Source organism: Dendrobates tinctorius, unplaced genomic scaffold (genome assembly GCF_039654945.1).
Source record: "Dendrobates tinctorius isolate UK_male_01 unplaced genomic scaffold, ASM3965494v1 ptg000060l, whole genome shotgun sequence".
Classification (NCBI taxonomy): domain Eukaryota; kingdom Metazoa; phylum Chordata; class Amphibia; order Anura; family Dendrobatidae; genus Dendrobates; species Dendrobates tinctorius.
The window spans coordinates 21,213,877-21,238,358 of NW_027361728.1; the positions used below are offsets into that span (position 1 = coordinate 21,213,877).

At 44.6% G+C, this 24,482-nt stretch overlaps 1 protein-coding gene across 5 annotated transcripts in view; it reads right to left on the reverse strand.

Moving 5' to 3' along the window:
• The window catches only part of SOX2 (SRY-box transcription factor 2), a 1,445,341-nt gene that overhangs the window by 1,188,526 nt on the left and 232,333 nt on the right, over positions 1-24,482 (reverse strand). For 3 of the 5 annotated variants that reach the window (XR_012232822.1, XR_012232826.1, XR_012232820.1), the window contains 2 exons: positions 24,030-24,150; positions 12,518-12,595 (listed from right to left, as the gene is read on the reverse strand). The exons of 1 other annotated variant lie outside the window; for it this stretch is intronic. The gene's annotated coding sequence lies outside the window, so the exon portion shown is untranslated. The remainder of the gene's footprint in view (positions 1-12,517; positions 12,596-24,029; positions 24,151-24,482) is intronic. One more of the 5 variants, XR_012232821.1, reaches the window with a different exon arrangement.

The window sequence follows — 24,482 nt, forward strand, 5'->3', positions numbered from 1 at the left end:
TCGGAGGCACAACAGCGACGTGTGAGCCAGAAGAGAAATCCTACAGCTGTCTGCCATACGAGGGAGTTCTAAACAGAATAAGCAAGTGGAACTTCAGTGTAAGACAGTACTGCAAGTACCTAAAACTAAGCGCTAGGAAGGAGACTACACAACCCATCTGCCTAGAGAGATTCCTAAGTTGCTTCCAGGCTACCAGCTCCTGTGCCATCTGTAATCTGGACCCTGGACTGCATTTGCCAAGCAAAGTAAAGGTAAAGAAACTGCACCCTGTTGTGTCCTTGCCTTCTTCCTGCAACCCCGGCAGCACTCCTTCATCCCTGTGCCAGGCACTGCACCCTCTTCCTCAACACCTATCCTCACTGCCCTGGGATTACTGCCCTACCTGTGGAGGGCCACAACATCATAGCTGCACCACCACACCATCTGTCCCAGGGGATCTGTCCGCAGCGTCGGCTTAACATCTTCATTGCCAAACACCACAGGTGGCGTCACGAATCATTCACGCATAAACTTTATTCCATCACTTATCCCTATTACATGGGCGCCCAGGGCCACGGACCGGGTCACCGCGGCTGTGACATTCCCCTCCGAGAGACCGGCCCGGTACCGAGTACCCCACAGCCCTGGGAGGGTGACCCATATTGGCGTCACGAACAGAATTAATGGAGCCTGGTGTCCCCGGGTCCTGTGTGCCAGAGACTGTGTTGTGTGCCATAGACTGTTTGCGCAATTGATGCCATTACCCCGCTGCTTGGCACGTGCGGGAAGCCTAATGGGCGTGCTGTCGTGGGCGGAGCCAGCCGAAAAGCGCGAAAAGTGAAGTGCGGCGCGGGAAGAGGCCAGCGCGCGGGAAGTGAGAAGCAGAGGCCTGCAGCCCCGGCGTCCCCCGATCATCCAGCCTGCAGAGCGGCAGCCAGTAAGCTAGCACAACCCAGGGCCTGGCAAACGTTAACTAGGGCGGGAAGCGGACGCCACTGCAAACCCCACAGTGCCGCAAGCTGCAGGGCCCAGCGCAGCTGCGGCTCCCATAGCGCCGCTGCATCCGGCAGCCAGCGCTGCCTCCATAGTACCGCAAGAATCAGCACCCACCACAGCGGTCCCCATCATGCCGCTGTCCATGCCCTATATACCGGGAGCAGCCTGGCTACCGCAGTACTCAGGGCAGTCACATACCCTGAGTGAATTTAAAGAGAGACTGTGCAGTTTGTTTGAGGTGTATCCTCTGTCTGAAAACCAAAAAGTGAACATCCTTATTGTTCAGCTAACTGATGCAGCACAAAGAGAAGTAAAAGCCTGGCAGGACACTGATAAAAAGACTGTTAAAAAGATCCTGGCTAAGCTAAAAAAAAACACCTTTGACACCCGCACTGCAGCTGAAATGAAGATGAGATTCTTTGGGTGTAAGCAGAGAGCGCAGGACAGTATACGGGACTATGCTCTTAACCTGCAGGAGGCGCTGCGAGCCATCAAGCAGATTGATCCAGACAGTGTGAAAGATGGAGACAGACTGTTAAAGGAGCAGTTTATTGAGGGACTCTTATCCAGTACCCACAGAGCACAGCTGCGCATCATAGCCCTACAGAACCCTGATCTAGACTTTGCAGACTTCAAAGTCAGGGCTGAACCAAATGTCAGCCGTCCAGCGCCCCCTAGGTGCCCAGCGATCACATACCATCAAGAAGCAGCATCTTTCCCTCTGAGCCCGGTGGAGGCTGATGCACAGACTCTGGATAATGATCCATCTACAGAACTGCGCCTTCAGGTCCAAGAGCTGACCAAAAGTATGGCTGCACTTGCTAAAACTGTGCAGTCCCTGCAGGTGTCATCAAAGGAGAAGATCCAGCTGGCCTCCAGTCCAGAGGATGTTCCATGGCTACGGAAGAAGAGGATCCCGCCATGCCGAGGGAGAGACAACGATCGCTATGACCTGGACTGACGTCCTATCTGTCGTCACTGCCACAAGGCAGGCCACATTGCAAGGTTCTGTTATTTAAACGAGCAACCCCTGGGGCAGAGGGCCAACCCCCAGGAGTAGGACCACAAGGCCCAAAGAACTGGCGAGCCAAGTATGTTGGAGGGCGACCGGTCCTCCCAGTGGTGATTGACGGCATCCCCATGAACGCTTTGCTGGACACTGACTCTCAGGTGGCAACTATGCCATATATCCTTTACAAGCGGTATTGGGCTGACTCTGAACTTACCCGTGGCCCAAGTGACGAACTCACAGTAGTTGCCAGCAATGGTCAGTCTTTGCCGCAAGTAGGATGTAAAGAGATTACTATTAAAGTGGGGCAAGTAGAGTTAAAATCTCAAGGTCTGATAGTTGTAGACATTGATCGACGAGAATGTAACCCAATGATGACCCTCGGTACTGATGTGATTGAAAATTGTCTTGCCGAGGTTATTGGTTTGTTGCAACAGGTAGCCGAGACTGCTGGTTCCAGAGAACAACGAGTCCTGCAGAAGGAGATCAAGGCCCTGATGCAAAGACAGCAGGTAGAACTGTCTGGCGGAGAAATTGGCAGCATCAGAGTGAGTGCCCATTGCGATACCCCCCAGATGAGAAATGTTAATTTGGTGTCGGGCAGCCATAGGCCTCAGAGGAAAAGATTACCAAGCATTGGTAGAGCCAGTGTACTCTGATAGCCGGCCCACTATCCTGACAGCCAGATGGGTAGTTGATGTCCGCAAAGGGAGAGTACCTGTACGCCTCTTGAATTGTGGGGAGGAGGAGGAGGCCACAATACCTCGGTATGCCACAGTTGCTAAGCTGCTTACTGTCAGTAACAATGCAATATTGGCAGCAGAGCCCTTGGTCTCATCCAACCAGGTGGAGGACAATGGCTCTGTAAAGCAGCTGGAGGAGTGTTGTCAGCAGCTGCAGGTGGGAACTGACTTCACCCCTTCATACCAAAAGAGTGGGGTTTACGAGTGACTCGGGAGTATGAGCGGGTATTCAGTAAACACCCTCTAGACTTTGGGAAGGCAAAAGGGGTTCAACACCATATCCCCACTGGAGATCATCCACCCATTAAAGAAAGGTACCGGCCTATACCCCCAACACAATATCAATGTGCCAAAAGTATGTTGTGGGAAATGAAGGAGGCTGGGGTGATCAGAGACAGTTGTAGCCCCTGAGCAGCTCCAATAGTCTTTGTGAAAAAAAAAGATGGTACAATGAGAATGTGTGTTGATTACAGAAAAATTAACAGCATTACGCATAAGGATGCCAACCCATTACCCAGAATTGAGGAGTCATTAGCTGCACTTAAAACTGCTAACTATTTTTCCACCTTAGATCTCACTAGTGGGTATTGGCAGGTTCCCGTGGCAGAGGCAGGCAAGGAGAAAACAGTGTTTACTACACCAATGGGTCTCTGCGAGTTTTACTACATGCCGTTCGGGCTCTGCACCGCCCCTGGGACATTTCAACGGCTAATGGAGTGCTGTCTTGGACACAAGAACTTCGAGACAGTCCTGTTGTACCTTGATGATGTCATTGTTTTCTCCAAGACTTATGAAGACCATCTGAAGCACCTGGCTGAGGTGTTTGAAGCCCTGTCCAACTTTGGCCTGAAAGTGAAGCCTTCCAAATGCCACCTCCTGAAGCCCAAGGTACAGTACCTTGGTTATGTAGTGAGTGCAGAAGGTGTGGCACCGGATCCTGGCAAAGTCACTGTCATCCGGGACTGGCAGAAGCCCAGCAACCTCCATGAGGTACGTCAATTCCTCGGGTTGGTAGGCTACTACTGAAGGTTCATCAAAGGCTTCACTGAGATAGCCACACCTATGCAAAATCTTCTGGTGGGCCCGCCCAAGAAAGCCAGGAAGAAGAGTCCTACATTTGAATGGAATGAGGAACTGGAGAGGTCCTTCACTCGACTGAAAATGGCTCTCACAGGAGATGAAGTTCTGGCCTACCTAGATTATGACCTACCATTTGTTCTGTATACTGATGCCAGCAACGTGGGACTGGGAGCAGTACTGTCACAGGTACAGAATGGCAAAGAAAGAGTGATCTCCAACGCCAGCAGGAATCTTCGTCCCACTGAAAGGAACCCTGACAACTACAGTTCCTTCAAACTGGAGTTCCTCGCCATAGTCTGGACTGAACGATTCAAGCATTACCTGTGTGAAGATTAATTTAAGAATTAAAACCAGAAGGATGTATACAGACTGTGCCCTGCTACCTGCCACCATCGCACTCTAACAAGCATCTCTATTCTTCCGACAGGTATGTCCATCCACCCAGCTCTCCTGCTCTCCTGCTGTCTGTCTATGAAGGACACACAGTGCATCACCCAGCTTTGCACATAGACTTGCCTCTGCACCTAGCATTCACATGGTATGTCCATCCACCCAGCTCTCCTGCTCTCCTGCTGTCTGTCTATGAAGGACACACAGTGCATCACCCAGCTTTGCACATAGACTTGCCTCTGCACCTAGCATTCACATGGTATGCCTTTCAGCTAACCCCAGCTTACCCCAGTGTTATTTATGACCTTGTTTACTCTGGCTTGATCATATACATATGGTCCACTCTTAATTGTCTGGCCAAGATGAGCAGAGACCACTCCTCTCTGCTTCACACCTGACTGCACTTAGTTGTACATATATTGCAGAGCACAAGTCTGCATAGACTTCAGTCTGCATTGTGATTGCTATAAGTGTGTGCTAGAAGTGTGAAGATTAATTTAAGAATTAAAACCAGAATTGAACCAGAAGGGAACTGAAGGTAACTGGACACAGTCACTGTAAACAATGTTTCTGTTTGTTATCACTTTCACCCCAATAATCCTTCACTTTCTGCTAATTCCCCTAATCCCTACTCCTAGTAAGGAACTGTTCATCTCTTCTTCAATCCTCCCCATCCACCTCACCTCCGCCTCAAAACTGTTCCTTAACATACAATCCTCTGTCTCCAAACACAGCCCCCTCATGCCCTCTCCTGCTCCCACCTGCTAACACTTTCTCTGCTCCTTCTCACTGCTGGTGATATCTCTCCAAATCCTGGTCCTCCTCACCACATTCCCACAGTCATTTCTACCTCCCATCCACGCTCTATCACAACCTTCCGTAACCTCTCCAACCTTATACCCATTCACCCAGCCCCCGCTTCCCCAGTCCCACTAACAGGAGCTCTGTGGAACGCTCGCTCTGTCTGCAACAAGCTTTCCTACATCCATGATCTTTTTGTTACTACCAAACTCTCCTTCCTCGCCATCACCGAAACCTGGCTCACCCCTTCTGACACAGCCTCTCCTGCTGCACTTTCGTATGGTGGCTTCCACCTTTCTCACACCCCCCGCCCCAGCAGCAAACATGGTGGAGGAGTTGGTTTTCTCCTGTCAGATACCTGCTCCTTCACCCCAATCCCACTGCCACCCTCTGTTACCCTCCCTTCCTTTGAGGTGCACTCTGTGCGCATCTACTCCCCCTCCAACCTCCAACTGGCTGTCATCTACCGCCCCCCAGGGCCAGCCACCACCTTCTTTGACCACTTCACCACCTGGTTACTTCATTTCCTTTCCGCTGACATCCCTACCATCATCATGGGCGACTTCAACATCCCCATTGACACTTCCCTCTCAGCTGCCACTAAACTTCTATCTCTCACTTCCTCCTTCGGCCTCACTCAGTGGTCTTCTACAGCCACCCACAAAGATGGCCACACACTGGACCTCATCTTCACCCGCCTCTGCTCCCTATCTAACCTCTCTAACTCACCTCTTCCTCTCTCTGACCACAACCTGCTCACATTCTCTTCCCTCTTCACTCCATGTCTACAATCCTCACCCCACAAACTTTCACACCCTCGCAGGAATCTTAAACACCTTGACCTACACTCATTCTCTGAATCCCTCCTCCCTCTTACAGATATAAGTTCCTTACACAATGCGGATGACGCTGCCGCTCTATATAACACCACAATAGCTGTAGCTTTGGAATCCGCTGCCCCACTTACACATACCAAAACTCGCAAAATCAACAGACAGCCCTGGCACACCAGCCTGACCAAAGAGCTGAGGCGAGCTTCCAGGGCTGCTGAGCGCAGATGGAAAAGATCCCACTCCAACGAGCACTTCATCGCATTCAAACAGTCCCTCACTACTTTCAAGACCACACTCGCCACAGCTAAACAAACCTACTTCTCATCTCTCATATCCTCCCTGTCTCGCAACCCTAAACAGTTATTCAACACCTTCAATTCTCTCCTCCGCCCCCCAGCACCTCCTCCCTCCCCACTCATCTCAGCTGAAGACTTTGCCTCATTTTTCAAGCAGAAAATTGATAACATCAGGGACAGTTTTGGTCAACAACCCCCAGAGCCCTTCCTCCCGACTTCCCAGCCCTCCACCTTCAAAACCAACTTCTCCACCATTACAGAAGATCGACTCTCCACTCTACTCTCAAGATCACATCTCACCACCTGTGCACTCGACCCGATCCCATCCCACTTCATCCCAAACCTCACCACAGTCTTCATCCCAACCCTAACCCATCTCTTCAACCTATCACTAACAACTGGTGTTTTCCCCTCAAGCTTTAAACATGCCTCCATCACACCTATCCTCAAAAAGCCCTCTCTTGACCCATCCTCTGTATCTAGCTATCGCCCTATATCACTTCTCCCATACGCCTCCAAGCTACTGGAACAACACGTCTACCTTGAACTGTCCTCCCATCTCTCTTCTTGCTCCCTCTTCGACCGCTTACAATCTGGCTTCCGGTCACACCACTCCACTGAAACAGCCCTTACTAAGGTCACCAATGACCTCTTAACTGCCAAGAGCAAGCGACACTACTCTGTCCTCCTCCTCCTGGACCTGTCGGCTGCCTTTGACACAGTGGACCATTCCCTATTATTACAGACCCTCTCATCCCTCGGCATCACAGACTTGGCCCTCTCCTGGATCTCATCATACCTAACAGACCGGACATTCAGCGTCTCCCACTCACACACCACCTCCTCACCTCGCCCCCTATCTGTCGGAGTCCCACAAGGTTCAGTCCTTGGGCCCCTGCTGTTCTCTATTTACACCTTTGGCCTGGGACAGCTCATAGAATCTCATGGCTTTCAGTATCATCTTTATGCTGATGACACACAGATCTACATCTCTGGACCAGATATCACCTCCCTACTAACCAGAATCCCTCAATGTCTGTCCACTATTTCATCCTTCTTCTCCACTAGATATCTGAAACTCAACATGGACAAAACAGAATTCATCATCTTTCCCCCATCTCACGCGACCCCCCCTACGAACCTATCAATTACAGTAAATGACTGCCCACTCTCCCCAGTCCCACAAGCTCGCTGCCTCGGAGTAATCCTTGACGCTGATCTCTCCTTCAAACCACATATCCAAACCCTTTCCACTTCATGCCGACTTCAACTCAAAAATATTTCACGCATCCGTTCATTCCTCACCCAAGAATCTGCAAAAACCCTAGTCCATGCCCTCATCATCTCTCGCCTTGACTACTGCAACCTCATGCTCTGTGGCCTCCCCTCAAACACTCTCGCACCCCTCCAATCTATTCTAAACTCTGCTGCCCGACTAATCCACCTGTCCCCCCGCTATTCCCCAGCTTCTCCCCTCTGTCAATCCCTTCACTGGCTCCCAATTGCCCAGAGACTCCATTACAAAACCCTAACCATGACATACAAAGCCATCCACAACTTGTCTCCTCCATACATCTGTGACCTCGTCTCCCGGTACTTTCCTGCATGCAACCTCCGATCCTCACAAGATCTCCTTCTCTACTCCCCTCTTATCTCCTCTTCCCACAATCGCATACAAGATTTCTCTCGCACATCACCCCTACTCTGGAACTCTCTACCACATCATATCAGACTCTCACCTACCATCGAAACCTTCAAAAAGAGCCTGAAGACCCACCTCTTCCGACAAGCCTATAACCTGCAGTAACCACCGATCGACCAAACCGCTGCACGACCAGCTCTACCCTCGCCTACTGTATTACCACCCATCCCTTGAAGATTGTGAGCCCTCGCGGGCAGGGTCCTCTCTCCTCCTGTACCAGTTATGACTTGTATTGTTTAAGATTATTGTACTTGTTTTTATGTATACCCCTCCTCACATGTAAAGCGCCATGGAATAAATGGCGCTATAACAATAAATAATAATAATAATAATAATAATAATTACCTAGCTTCAGCCAAGTTTACCATTTTCACGGACAACAACCCGTCGATTCACTTGGAAACTGCAAAACTAGGTGCACCGGAGCAGCGATGGATGGCCCGACTGTCTAACTATGAATTTACCATCAAGTACCGAGCAGGGCACAAGAATGCCAATGCTGATGCGCTGTCCAGAATGCCCAATCTGCAAGATGCAGGAGAAGACCCAGAGGCACTCGAAGAAATAGAGTTACCTGCCTTCCACCGGCCAATTGAGGCCCAACGTGCCCAAGGAGTGAGAAACAGACGATCTATCATGAAAGAGGCAACCCTAAATCCATTGCCTCATCATGACTGGGCAGAAACGCAGGATAGTGACCCCGCAGTCCGCCTGGTAAAGGAGCTACTGTCACAAGCTGACTCATGCCCAAGTCCAGATGCTCCTGAAGAAACCCAGCAGTTGTGGGAGGAAAGAGGCAGGCTGTTCCTCTATGAGGGAAAGCTGTGCCGGAAGAGTATCAATGCCCGCACTCATGAGTTGGTCTGGCAGGTGGTAGTCCCAAAGAGGGAGGCATCAATTGTCTTGGAAGCATACCACAATGGAGCTGGACACTTCGGATGGAAGAAGTTGGAGGCCTTGCTCTGAGAGAGATTCTACTGGGCTGGTATGAAGAAGGCTATTGAAAATTGGTGCCGGGAGTGTGGACAATGTAACTGCACAGGAAGGACCGTAACAGCCAGCGAGCTCCTTTGCAGCCAATAATAACCAAACAACCACTCGAGTTGGTTGCCCTGGACCATGTGAAGCAGGTTCCAAGCCGTTCAGGCTACATTTATGCTCTTACCATCGTTGACCACTACTCGAGATTCCTGGTAGTCGTGCCTGTCAAGGATCAAACAGCCAGGACAGCAGCCAGAGCATTCCAACAGCACTTTTGTCGACCACACGGATATCCCGAGCGAGTGCTTACAGATCAAGGTCCAGCCTTTGAGGCGGAAGTGTTCCAGGAATTCTGTAACTTGTATGGTTGCAAGAAGATCAGGACAACACGTTACCATCCACAGACCAATGGCATGTGTGAAAAGATGAATCAGGTGGTGATCAACCTACTGAAGACCTTGCCTTTGGAAGAGAGGAATCTGTGGCTAGAGAAGTTGCCAGATCTGGTAGACCTCTACAATTACATTCCTGTGAATTCCACCAACTGCTCTCCAGCCTACCTAATGAGAGCAAGGCCTGGCAAGCTGCCTATTGATTTGGATATGGGAGTCCTGACACCTGAGGTGACATCACCAGACGCTGACTGGGATACAGAGCGGCAGCAGCAATATCGAAGAGTACAAGCGTGTGTAGAAAAGAGTCTAACTCAGGCGAAACAAAAACAGGAGAACTACAATCAACATGCACTTGCAGTCCCTTGTCATCAGGAGAACAAGTCCTAAACAGGAAAAGAAGGATGCATGAATTGGATGACCAATTGGGAAGCTGAACCCAATACTGTCTTACTATTGAACTTTGACAACCCCAAAGTATGCCTTATCAGTAAGGATGGAGGAGAAACATCATCAGCAGTATCGAGGGATCATCTGAAACTGTGCCCTGACCAACTAAAGGACAGAATGGAAGAACAAAACAACCTTCAGCCCATAGAGGAAGAAGAACAGAAGGTCAGCACTATACTCGGAGAATTCCCTGCAAATTGGACTAGAGCAAATCAAGCCATAGTGGTGCCAGTTTTGACCTTTCCCCAACTGGTAGTGCAAGAAGAAGTGACTCAAGACCACCCTGAAAACCAGCAAGTACAGGTAGCGGATGTTACACCAGCAGTGGAGCCAGAGAACCTTTGCCCTGCCAGTGGTGAATCTGTCATGCCCACAGTGAGTCTAAGAGTTCACAGACGACTACTACCCAGTTTACCAACACCAGTGCTACGTAGGTCTGTCCGTAGTACCAAAGGTATTCCACCCCTAAGGTTATAGATAAGTTTTGTAAATGTTAATCTGTAAATATGCAACGTTTCAAGTTTTGTGCCTACAGAGACTCTGTAAAGGAAAAACAGCGTATGCACAACTTCAGAAGGTGCTCAATTAGGGCCCCACACCATACATGAATAATAAACAAAACTTGGCACTCAACTTCTAGAATATTTTTTTGGATTTTCTAATGCAGTCAGAAAATAATAGACGTTTCGGCCTCACCAGTAACAGACTGCAATATAGTAGTTAGTCGCATTCAGTGCGATAATAGAAGTGACACTATAGTCACTTTAAATGAGCCTGGTCATGCACTAGGCGCTGGGCATGGAGCCTGAATCAAATAGTACCTGGGTGGGTGGGGGTGCCAAGCAGACATCAGCGACCCAGAATCCACTGTTGGTCAGCTGACCAACAGTGGATTCTGGGTCGCTGATGTCTGCATGGCACCCCCACCCACCAACGTACTATTTGATTCAGGCTCCATGCCCAGCGCCTAGTGCATGACCAGGCACATTTAAAGTGACTATGGTGTCACTTCTATTATCGCACTGAATGCGATTAACTACTATACTGCAGTCTGTTACTGATGAAGGCCAGTGAGGCGGAAATGTCTATTATTTTCTGGCTGCATTAAAAAATCCAAAAAAATATTCTAGAAGTTGAGTGCCAAGTTTTGTTTATTATACAGAGACTCTGTAAGACTTTTTGGATATTTTCTTTTGTTTCAATGGACAGTTGGACCACAGGACTATGTGTGGTCAAAACTCTATTTGTAAATAGTTTGCCAACTTGCTCAGGAATTGGACCATGGACATTGAGGCATGGACTAATCGTCATCAGGACTATTTTTGAGCTTTGGTTTTTGTATTTTTCTTTTTTTAATCTTGTTATATTTATAATTGCTTATATGTTTACATGTTTTCTCTTCAGTCCGGGAGTACTGAATTACACTAGGGGGGAATGTGGCACCCCCAGGAGTATGGTCGCCACAATGGAATTGCCTTCCTCCTAGGGAGGGTGATGTCATGCTTGGAAGCAATAAAGGATCTCTCTGGCAGTTAACTAGAACACACAACACAGCTCCCACTACAGGCCAGCAGAGGGAGCTCTGAACCCAAAACTGGGGGAAGAGCTGCTCTCTGGGGGCCAGGAAGGGGAAATTAGGAGTTCGTGTGAGGGCAATGTGTGTGGACGTGAGAAGAGCTGGGGGATTGAGCAGAGAGTTCAGGCTCATTCCCAGCTATAGCGCATGATCTGGAGCTCGGTATCCAAGGCTGTATGGACACTGAAGGTCCTGCAACAGAAACCGGAGGAATAGGAAGCTGTAAATGCTCTATTCCCACATAAGACTCAGAGGCACAACAGCGACGTGTGAGCCAGAAGAGAAAGGCTACAATTGTCTGCCATACGAGGGAGTTCTAAAGAGAATAAGCAAGTGGAACTTCAGTGTAACACAGTACTGCAAGTACCTAAAACTAAGCGCTAGAAAGGAGACTACGCAACCTATCTGCCTAGAAAGATTCCTGTTGCTTCCAGGCTAGCCAGCTCCTGTGCCATTTGTAATCTAGATCCTGGACTGCATTTGCCAAGCAAAGTAAAGGTAAAGAAACTGCACCCTGTTGTGTCCTTGCCTTCTTCCTGCAACCCCGGCAGCACTGCTATATTCCTGTGCCAGGCACTGCACCCTCTTCCTCAACACCTATCCTCACTGCCCTGGGATTACTGCCTTACCTGTGGAGGGCCACAACATCATAGCTGCACCAAACCATCTGTCCCAGGGGATCTGTCCACATCGTCGGCTTAACATCTTCATTGCCGAACACCACAGGTGGCGTCACGAATCATTCACTCAAACTTTATTCCATCTCTTATCCCTTTCACATGGGCGCCCAGGGCAACAGACCGGGTCACCGCTGCTGTGACATTCCCCTCTGAGAGACCGGCCTGGCACCGAGTACCCCACAGCCTTGGGAGGGCGACCCATTAGCACTCAACTGGAGGGTTGAGTACACGGTGCTAGTGAAAAGGAGCCAATGGTCCCGTAAGTATAAGTGCAATATAGAATCACTGCACATGCAGATTATGCTCAAAGTAAAGTATTTTTATTTACTGACAGTGATGAAGCGACAGCTGACGTTTTGGCCTGACAACGGCCTTTATCACATAGTCGCTGAAACAATAAAATATATACAGTAAGAATCAAAAAATATATACAGAATATACAAAATATACAAAGCAAGTTCATTCAACAGAATAATTATGATGAACAATATATAAATGCCATAAGATCGCTAGAGAACATAGAGGCACTGTTAGACAAGAAAAAAGGAATACAAAATGGCGGCAGACAAAATGATGCTACATATAGAAATTATTGCAATGAGGTCATACCCTTTTGAGTAGAGTGTCTGTGGTCACCGGGTAAATAGTATCACAGCTAGGCAATATTTCAAAGGGTTGCAGATTATCCTGTGGGTGAGGGTAAAGGGAGGTATGGTTAGATGGAAACAAAAGTAGGTGTACTCTTAAGGGGGTATATCTGTAGCACTAGAATAACAGGAAGACATTGGATATAATGCGATATGATGGATTTAGCACAGCTTCTTAAGACGTTTATTGTGCTGTAAAGGCTAGGGCAGCTGCTTAAGATATAAATAGTATGTTTAATCCATTAATGAATTTAAAAACCAATGTGGCTAGTGGTAAGATATAGATAGTATGCTTAATCTATTAATGAATTAAATACCAATGTCGCCAGTGATCCTGGTTCCTGAGGAGCCAAAGTTATAACTCTATAACTACCACTAGCCACATTGGTTTTAAAATTCATTAATGGATTAAACATACTATCTATATCTTAAGCAGCTGCCCTAGCCTTTCAAGCTGGTGTTATAAAGTATTCTAATTTACTGAGACTGATGACTTTTGGGTTTTCATTGGCTGCAAGGCATAAACATCACCATTAACAGAAATAAATACTTGAAATTGATCACTCTGTTTGTAAAGACTCTATAGGCCCCTTTACATTTAGCGATGCACCAGCGATCCCGACCACGATACGACCCGGTCAGGATCGCTGGTGCATCGCTAAATGGTCGCTAGTGAGCTGCCACACAGGCAGATCTCACAGCGACGCAGCAGCGATACAGCGGACGATACTTACCTTTCACATGCAGCGATCCTGACGTCCTCCCGTCCGCATCCATGCGTCACTCGTCGGCGCCACCAGGAAGCCCAGCAGGAAGCGCCCAACGAGAAATGGAGCTGCCCGATCTCGCGCGATCAGCGACAGACAGCGGGGTAGCCGGTCAGAGGTAAGTATCACACATAGCGATATCGCTAGCGATATCGCTGCTGCGTCACCAAATCGGTGATGCTTTAGCGATATTGCTAGCGATCTCGCTATGTGTAAAACCCCCATAAATAACATATGAGTTCACTTTTTTGTTTTGCAGAACTGAAATAAATTAACTTTTTGATGATATTCTAATTTTATGAGAAACATGTGTAAATGTGAGAGGAAATATTCAGGGTATCTTTTTCCCAACATGCAATTAAAGTAAAGCCTCTTTAACCCCTTACCTACAATGGACGTAATATTCCGTCCATGTGACCCTGGACATAATTACCATGGACGGAATATTACGTCCCAGCGATCAGCGGCGCCCACGTGGTGAGCGCCGCTGATCGCGGCCGGGTGTCAGCTGATTATCACAGCTGACACGCGGCACAATGTGTCAGGGGCGGTCACGGACCACCCAGACATGTTAACCCCTTGTACACCGCGATCAAACGCGATCGCGGTGTACCGGTGGTTAAAGGGAAGCATCGGCAGGGAGGGTGCTCCCTCCTTGCTTTACTGAGCCCCCCACAGCAGCGCAATGTGCAGCGCTGCTGCGGGGGTCTCTTTCCCTACAGGCCCCCGGATCCAAGATGGCGACGGGGGCCTTCGGGGGCCTGTAGGGAGCTGACTTCCTCACTGCCTGCAAAGCGCAGGCATGAGGAAGTCTGCAGAACTGGCTGTGACAGATTGCTGATCTGTCACAGTGATCTGTGATGTGACAGATCAGCGATCTGTGATGTCCCACATGGGACAAGGTAATAAAGTAAAAAAAAAAAAAAAAAAAGTGTTAAAAATAATTTTAAAAAAATCGCTAAATAAATTAGTAAAAAAAAAAAATATTCCCCAATAAATCCATTTTTTCAAAATAATAATAAAAGAAAACAATAAAAGTACACATATTTGGTATCGCCGCGTCCGTAGCGACCCGCCCTATAAAACTGTCCCATTAGTTAACCCCGTTAGCGAACTCCTTAAAAAATAAAAATAAAAAACGAAGCAAAAAATAATGATTTATTATCATACCACCGAACAAAAAGTGCAATAACGCGCGATCAAAAAGACGCATATAAAAATCCATGGTACCGCTGAAAACGTCATCTTGTCCCACAAAAAACGAGCCACCATACAGCATCATCCGAAAAAAAAATAAAAAAGTTATAGCTCGCAGAATAAAGCGATACAAAAATAATTATTTTTTATATAAAATAGTTTTCATTGCAAAAAACGACAAAACATAAAAAAACGACCTAAATGAGGTATTGCTGTAATCGTACTGACCCGAAGAATAAAGCCGCTTTATCAATTTTACTGCACGCGGAACGGTGTAAACGCACCCCCCAAAAGAAATTCATGAAACGCTGGTTTTTGTTCATTCTGCGTCCCAAAAATCGGAATAAAAAGAGATCAAAAAATGTCACATGCCCGAAAATGGTATCAATGAAAACGTCAACTCGTCCCGCAAAAAATAAGACCTCACATGACTCGGTGGGTCAAAATACGGAAAAATTATAGCTCACAATATGTGGTGATGCAAAAACTATTTTTACAATAAAAAGCGTCTTTTAGCGTCTGACAGCCGCCAAACATAAAAACCGCCATAAATAGTAAATCAAACCCCCCGTTATCACCCCCTTAGTTAGGGAAAAATAATAAAACTAAAAGAAAATGTATTTATTTCCATTTTCCCATTAGGGCTAGGGTTAGGGCTAGGGTTAGGGTTAGGGCTAGGGTTAGGTTTAGGGTTAGGGCTAGGGTTAGGGCTAGGATTAGGGCTAGGGTTAGGGATAGGGCTCAGATTAGGGTTAGGGGTGTGTTGGGGTTAGGGTTGGAGTTATAATTGGGGGGTTTCCACTGTTTGGGCACATCAGGTGCTCTCCAAAGGCAACATGGCGTCTGATCTCAATTCCAGCCAATTCTGCATTGAAAAAGTCAAATGGTGCTCCTTCCCTTCCAAGCTCTGCCATGCGCCCAAACAGTGTTTTACCCCCACATATGGGGTATCAGCCTACTCAGGACAAATTACAAAACAACTTTTGGGGCCCAATTTCTCCTGTTACCCTTAGGAAAATAAAAAATTGGGGGCAAAAATATCATTTTTGCGGAAAAAAATGATTTTTTTATTTTCACGCCCAGGCGTTATAAACTTCTGTGAAGCACTTGGGGGTTCAAAGTGCTCACCACACATCTAGATAAGTTCCGTGGGGGGTCTAGTTTCCAAAATGGGGTCACTTGTGGGGAGTTTCAATAGTTTAGGTGCATCAGGGGCTCTCCAAACGCACATGACACCCGCTGACCAATCCATCAAAGTCTGCATTCCAAAATGTCACTACTTCCCTTCCGAGCCCAGACGTGTGCCCATACAGTAGTTTTCTCCCACATATGAGGTATCAGCGTACTCAGGACAAATTGGACAACAACTTTTGGGGTCCAATTTCTCCTGTTACCCTTGGGAAAATAAAAAAAATGGGGACTAAAAGATGATGTTTGTTAAAAAAATATGATATTTTTATTTTCACGCTTGGTCGTTATAAACTTCTGTGAAGCACTGGGGGGTTCAAAGTGCTCACCACACATCTAGATAAGTTCCTCAGGGGGTCTAGTTTCCAAAATGGGGTCATTTGTGGGGGGTTTCCACTGTTTAGGTACATTAGGGGCTCTCCAAAGGTAGCATGACACCCGCAGACCATTCCATCAAAGTCTGCATTCCAAAACGTCACTACTTCCCTTCCGAGCCCCGACGTGTCCCCATACAGTAGTTTTCTCCCACATATGGGGTGTCAGCATACTCAGGACAAATTGGACAACAACTTTTGGGGTCCAATTTCTCCTGTTACCCTTGGGAAAATAAAAAAATGGGGACTAAAAGATGATGTTTGTGGAAAAAATACGATTTTTCTATTTTCTCGCCCGGGCGTTATAAACTTCTGTGAAGCACTGGGGGGTTCAAAGTTCTCACCACACATCTAGATATTTTCCTTACGGGTCTAGTTTCCAAAATGGGGTCATTTGTGGGGGTTTTCCACTGTTTAGGTACATTAGGGGCTCTCCAAAGGTAACATGACACCCGCAGACCATTCCATCAAAGTCTGCATTCCAAAACGTCACTACTTCCCTTCCGAGCCCTGACATGTGCCCATACAGTAGTTTTCTCCCACATATGGGGTATCAGCATACTCAGGACAAATTGGACAACAACTTTTGGGGTCCAATTTCTCCTGTTACCCTTGGGATAATAAAAAAAATTGGGGACTAAAAGATCATGTTTGTGGAAAAAATATGATTTTTTTATTTTCACGCCCGGGCGTTATAAACTTCTGTGAAGCACTGGGGGGTTCACCACACATCTAGATAAGTTCCTTGGAGGGTCTAGTTTCCAAAATGGTGTCATTTGTGGGGGGTTTCTACTGTTTTGGTACATCAGGGGCTTTCCAAACGTGACATGGTGTCCGATCTCAATTTCAGCCAAAAACGTCAAATGGTGCTGCTTCCCTTCCGAGCTCTGCCATGCGCCCAAATAGTGGTTTACCCCCACATGTTGGGTATCAGCGCACTCAGGATAAATTGCACAATATCTTTTAGGGTCCTGTTACTCTTGGAAAAATAAGAATTGAGGGTGAAAAGATCATTTTTGTGGAAAAAATATGATTTTTTAATTGTACGGCTGTATGTTATAAACTTCTGTGAAGCCCTTGGGGGTTCAAAGTTCTCACCACACGTCTAGATAAGTTCCTTGGGGGGTCTAGATTCCAAAATGGTGTTATTTGTGGGGGGTTTCCACTGTTTTGGTACATCAGGGGTTTTCCAATCACGACATGGTGTCCGATCTCAATTCTAGCCAAAAACGTCAAATGGCGCTGCTTCCCTTCCGAGCTCTGCTATGCGCCCAAATAGTCATTTACACCCACATATGGGGTATCAGCGTACTCAGGACAAATTGCACAATAACTTTTAGGGTCCTGTTACCCTTGGAAAAATAAAAATTGGGGGTGAAAAGATCATTTTTGTGGAAAAAATATGATTTTTTAATTGTACCGCTGTACGTTATAAACTTCTGTGAAGCCCTTGTGGGTTCAAAGTTCTCACCACATATCTAGATAAGTTCCTTGGGGGGTCTAGTTTCCAAAATGGGGTCACTTGGGGGGTTTCCACTGTTTAGGTACATCAGGGGCTCTCCAAACGCGACATGGCGTCAGATCTGAATTCCAGCCAATTTTGCATTGAAAAAGTCAAACGGCGCTCCTTCCCTACTGAGGTCTGCCATGCGCCGAAACAGTGGTTCCCCCCCACATATCAGGTATCAGCGTACTCAGGACAAATTGCACAATAACTTTTGCAGTCCAATTTCTCCTGTTACCCTTGGTAAAATAAAGAAAATTGAACCTGAAGTATATTTTTTGTGAAAATATTTTGTTAAATATTCAAAAAATTCCTGTGATGCACCTAAAGGGTTAATAAACTTCTTGAATGTGGTTTTAAGCACCTTAAGGGGTGCAGTTTTTAGAATGGTGTCACTTTTGGATATTTTCTATCATATAGACCCCTCAAAGTGGCTTCAAATGTGATGTGGTCCCTAAAAATAAAATGGTGTTGTAAAAATGAGAAATCGCTGGTCAAATTTTAACCCTTATAACTTCCTAACAAAAAAAAATTTTGGTTCCAAAATTGTGCTGATGTAAAGTAAACATGTGGGAAATGTTATTTATTAAGTTTTTTGTGTGCTGTATCTCTGTGATTTAAGGGCATAAAAATTCAAAGTTGGAAAATTGCGAAATTTTCAAAATTTTCGCCAAATTTCCATTTTTTTCACAAATAAACGCAAGTTATTTGAATGCAATTTTACCACTAACATGAAGTACAATATGTCACAAGAAAACAATGTCAGAATCACCGGGATCCATGGAAGCGTTTCAGAGTTATGACCTCATAAAGGGACAGTGGTCAGAATTGTAAAAATTGGCCCGGGAGTTAACGTGCAAACCACCCTTGGTAGTGAAGGGGTTAAAGGGAATCTGTCAACAAGGACTTTTGCTACCCCATTTTAGAGCAGTATGATACAGGAGTAGAGATCCTATTCCTATTGATGTGCCACTTACTTTACTGGGTACGGCAGTTTTGATTAAAAACTGTTTTATCTGCTACAGATCTATCAATTCTCTGAATGCTGAGCTCTGTAAAACCCCGCCCACACTGTCGATTGGCTGCTTACTGTGTACATTGTGCATACACAGGAAGCCGCCAATCAAGGGTGGGGGGAGTTGGACTGTCTCTCTGCAGGCCAAGTAGTCCTCTAATGATAATCTCCTGCTAACAAAGCAGTGAATTTTTTATATTCTTTATTTTTGAAGACAAAGCAGTGATTTTATAAAAACTACATCAGTCAGACCAGTAAGTGACACATCCCTGGAATCAGGATCTTTGTCCCTGATTATGTTGCTCTCAGATTATGTAGCAAAAACCTGCTGACAGATTCCCCTTAACATGATCACACAAATTTGCAATAAAAGTTGTTTTGTATGAGGATGTCTGCCTTTCCACTGAGCGTCCATTGCACTACTCCTAACATGCCATGATCAACAACGGTGAGGACCAAAATGTTGGCCATCTTATATAGTGTGGTACCCTTGAACATGACATGCTGCTAAATTGTTACAATTTTCTTCACTTCAAGTAAGGAATGCTGTGATGATTTGTACATTATTGTCTGGCTATCCATAATAACGCTGAGCATGACCATCCACCCGGAGAATGCAGTATATGATGGAATTGAACATTTGCCATAGGAATTGTGATCTAGAAAAAGATCTGGTCTTGGTAAGTGGTGGTCTTTTGGACAGATTTCATTGTATTCTCAAGTAATTATAGTGGAAAATATATTTGCAATACAGTAATACATTCATGTGAACCAGTGGTGTAACTACAAAGTTATGGGCCCCGGTGCAAACTTTCAAAAGGCCCCCCCTAATGCCAAAATACACTCACATCTCCGCTGCGTACACCTCGTACACACACGGCTCCACTCCGCACACCTCGTACACGTGTGGCTCCGCACACCTTGTACACATGCGCTCCGCTCCGTTCACCTCGTACATGCGTGACTCCATTCCGCACACCTAGTACACGCTCCGCTTGATACACCTTGTACATGCGCGGCTCTGCTCCATATACACATGGCTCCTCTGCGTCCACCTCATACACATGCGGCTCTGCTCCGTACACTTCGTACATACATGACTTCTCTCCGTACACCTCATGCACACTCGGCTCTGCTTCGTACACACACGGCTCTGCTAACCTCATACATACATGGCTGCGCTCAATATACTTTGTACACACGGCTCTGCTCCGTACACCTTGTACACACATGGCTCTGCTACATCCACCCTGTAAACCCCTCCTGACCCCACACATAAACTTACCCTCATCCAGCAGTGCACCATGACAACCAGTATGGCAGAGTCCTGCATACACGGAGGCTCCTGATCATGTGACCCCTGACTCCTCCCCTCCTGTGACCTCATTACAGGTCCTGTGCGCACAGAGCAACCATCGAGTCAAGCCAATTGCAGCCTGGCAGCCAATCAAAGAACGGAGCTGCACAGCCAATGAGCGGCTGCAGCTCCACGATCAGGCCCCTAAGAACTCCGGGCCCCATTGCAGCTGCGACCGCTGCGACCGCGGTAGTCCCACCCTTGATGTGAACCAAGTAGTTTATGAAATGTCTATGGCTTTATAGTACAGGCTACCTTCATGTATTTTACAGATTATACATAAAAAAATGGGGGCAACCTCCCTCCTAATCGTCCCAAATAATTTTAATGATACTCTTTTTGATATCAATCTGCTACAGTACCTCAAAAGATAAGTAAAAACAAATGATCAGCGTGAACTAAAACATTCAGTTAAGAAGCGTATGCTTTCTATGCATATTGTCGAATCTTTTCAATAATATCTAAAAATGATGGTATAATAATCCAGAGAAAATTGCGCTTTCCTATAGTTTTTTTTTTTCAAAATAATCTCTGCTTTTATAAATACAGTATATAAATAATAATTGTGTGTTAAATACAAAATGGTGCATAAACCCTTGTGGAGACATCTAAGTTTAATTCCCCAAGGGATTGTGTCTTCAGTGTCCAGGCAAAAACTGTCATCTTTCCAAAGGATGTTCGACAGCCCTCAGCAGCACTTTTACACAAATGTGTAAATGATGCCGCAAATGAAATTAATAACAATTACCTACAAAATGGATAAGCTGGCATTGAACACACAGTTCAGGGCAATCAGTGTTAGATGCCTACAGCAATTATAGGGTTTGCCAATGCCACTAGGGAAAAGAAAAAGAAAAACACTCGGCCGAGAAGACCACGTAATAATAATATGTTTCCTCTTGCCTATGGTGACATCTGCTGGAAAAAATATGTATCTCCTGCTTTCTTTTGTTTTATTTTTTTGCTCTAGTAATCTAAATCCACACAAAAAAATGCTTTCTAACAAAATATCATTTTGCCTACTATATAAAACAATGAATTTTCCATCGAAAAGTAATGCAAGCTGAATATTCGCTATATCCAGAAGCATGCAGATGGACAATGAACGCAGCTTACATCATTGGTGACTACTACTAAGAAGTCCATGTAGTACTCCCAAAAAGTGCTACACATGTTATTATGCTACGTTCTTCTATAAATGGACATCACCTAGAACATTTATTATTCCAGTGGTTGGACCTCTGTAAGACTTGAAACCTTGCCTCTTCAGTTTGATTCCTGCGCAGCTAACATGACCTAGAACATAGTATATAAAATATGCATACTACAGTTGAATGTAGGAGTCAGTAACTAATGGAAAATTATTATACTCCATTTTAGAAGAAAAATATTTAGAAAAAAAGATAAAAAATATAGAATGCATGCAATACTAACTACGTAAAAAAACAAAACAATTAGATTGAGTCTATAAATGGTGGAGTTGGAGAGATAGTTATGACATTGAAATTATTAGTTGCTGCAATTTTCAAGTATTGACCCGTGTAAGGTCACACCTCTTCCGGCTAGGACTGTTTGAAAAAGGCCTGTCGATATTTAACGGTTCATCTATACAGGTCCACGTGACTGTGATTTTACATCACTTGTTTTATTACAGTCGTGCTGAAAATCATCATGTCTACTACACTTTGAGATCCAGGTCTAGACGTCGACTAGTCAAATGCTTTCTGGAAGGACACCCTTTTAGCATATGTTTATCTGCACAGTTCCATTTTTTTTAGGGATACATTTATCGCGCAACACAGACAAGAATATAATTACAAAAAGATGTTTTTACATTGAAGTTCTTTCTCCCTGGTATCACAAAAAAGTCTCAAAACATAAGTCTCGAAAGGCATCATGCATACAGGATTTCAACATTCTATATTCACTGACATAAACATGTGGCCCCTTTGGGCTGAGATATCTAACATAAAATAAAAAATCCCAGAATTGTAAAAGGTGTCAAAATGGCCAATATGAACCCAGTGTTAAGGGGCATATAATAGGTTGGATTCACCTGGCTGCTCACAGGCTTCTTCGTGCCCATTTAAATAGATCAAACACACCTCCAGTGATACTGGCATACAATAGCAAATTGTGAACTGGGGAGATTGTAATACAGATATTCCATTGTCATCATCACCTGAGGTCCAAGAATCCTCATTTAAAAATCCAACAAGAGACTTTCTACCAGGATTCATAAAAAAATAAAATACATCAATCATATAATATGTATATCTCATTGTGCTATTACTTCTCATAGCAAATAGTAATTGGGCATATTGGGTAATTGTAGAATGGTCAATACATGACACTGGTTGTTAATAATCCAACATTGGGACAACTGATTTTAACACTATTTCCATTATTTTGGTAATTGATCTTGTCATCTGTGAAATGTGATTTGACACCATGTTGATGTATGCACGTTACACATGACATGATCTAAATTTATTAGACACACTGCCATAAAACTGTATTTGCCAGATCATGTCGTTTTTCATTCTGATATCAACTTTTCTGTCTATAATTAATAAGAAATACAACGTGACCCTGTTAATTTAAAAATATATAAAGCGGGGACAGATTTTTCCACTCATGTAGTGTGGATCAGAAAAATGTTCTACTTTGAAAACTAATAAAATATCAGTAGAAATATAAAAAGATTGATTTTGTTTAAATCAGTGAATTTTATTTTTATTTTACATTCTTATTGTATTTTCTTAACCCATATGTTTCTGAACACTTGGATTAGCTACCTCAAATGTATAGATTTGACATGGCTGTATATCAGCTGCTATAGACTGGTAGATCATAATGTATAAAAATTGTGAAAAAAATCACGCAATGAGTAATAAGCACTTATATATGCAATGATAATGGGAAAATTAATGTAGCAATAATTATATTGGATTAAATAGAATATCTTGTTTATTAACAGTATCAAGGGGCAGGAAAATCATATATGTCGTTTATTTTAGAAATAAAAATGAAAAAATATATGTATAAAAAAAACTACAATGCAAAATAAATAATGCATATAATTGGACTGTTTAGAATGTAATTTGCGCTGTTTCCAGTTTGGCAACTAAATCATCCATGAAAATATCAAGGCTAAAAATGCACGCAGTACCTGGTGTGACCAAAGCCCACAGAATTAAATGATCAACACTAGGATTAATCTGTTAAATAAAGCAGATGTGTCTGGCACCCTGCCACAAGTGTTGTGTGAGACTGCTGTCATTAGGAGGCAGCAAATGGCTCTCAAATGAAAATAAATCCTATTTAGCAGTATCTACCCGATTTCCGTATTTTCTGCTCAATTTCCTAGCATCTGTATGGGATTTTGTTTTCTGATATATTGCCCTTATCAAGACGACAAACATATTTTGTATACAATTAAAATTTTATTTTATTTTTCTTTCGTGTTTTAATATACTGTCAAAACGTCGAGAAAAAAAAAATTATAAAATGCCCAAAATCGGAAAAAAACAGGACATAAAAACAATAAATGGTATAATTGAACAATATATCAGCTGAATGTATATTTTACAGAAATGTAAAATAGGCTATAATGATTAAAGTATAATTTGCGTTTCTAGAAATATTGTCCATAATAATACGGTTTTCTATTTTTTTTAATCATAGTATAAAGCAAAATAAAAAGAAAAGTTGAGATTTATATGATATTGTGATTATTTGTGAATAATTCCTTGAATTACAGATTTTATTCTGACGATAGGCTTAGCTCAAAGTTATCATTTTAATTCTGCAAAGCTGTCTTTCTGGCAATTGTGCTACAGGATACCCGCAGTGTTCCCCATAAACACATCCTAGTGTAACTACAGGCCCCCGGATGACACATCATTAACCCCTTCTGCCTCCATAATCTGCCTTCACATCTTTCTTAGTGTGCTTTACTGTGCGTTCTGTTACCGTGCAGGTTAAATGCTGATTTGCAGCAGAACGCATACAGTTAGCTAAATGAATCACAGCTCTTTACTAGCGAGAATCAAGCATGCTGAAAACTTACAGAGAGGGGGGTACCAAAAGGTGTCCACAGTAATCCATCTTCCAATCATGGCAATCGATTGGTGGAAATGGCGTAGGCGGAAAACTTGTGTCACAGTGTTTTCGTCCCTTGTTATTGGAGGCTAAAAAATGAATAAAAATGACTATGAGAAAATAAAAAATGTGAATGATGGCAAACTACAGAAAACTTTCAGCGGCGAAGGTATAAAATCCATGTGAGACAAGAAAAAGTTCAGGTTGTCAGTATGATACGTGAATTGTAGCATATCCATAGATTTTGGCAACTCGCTATATTCCATCATTCATGTTACGAGCACATGAGGTAGTTCATCCCGAACACCCTGAGCAAGGCCTGGCTTTCAAATGTGTTTCTGTCTCTACACACAAGCTGCTTTCATCGCGTATAAGAATCCCACCAAGGCCCAGCTTTAAAAGCTACCAATTCTTTTATCTT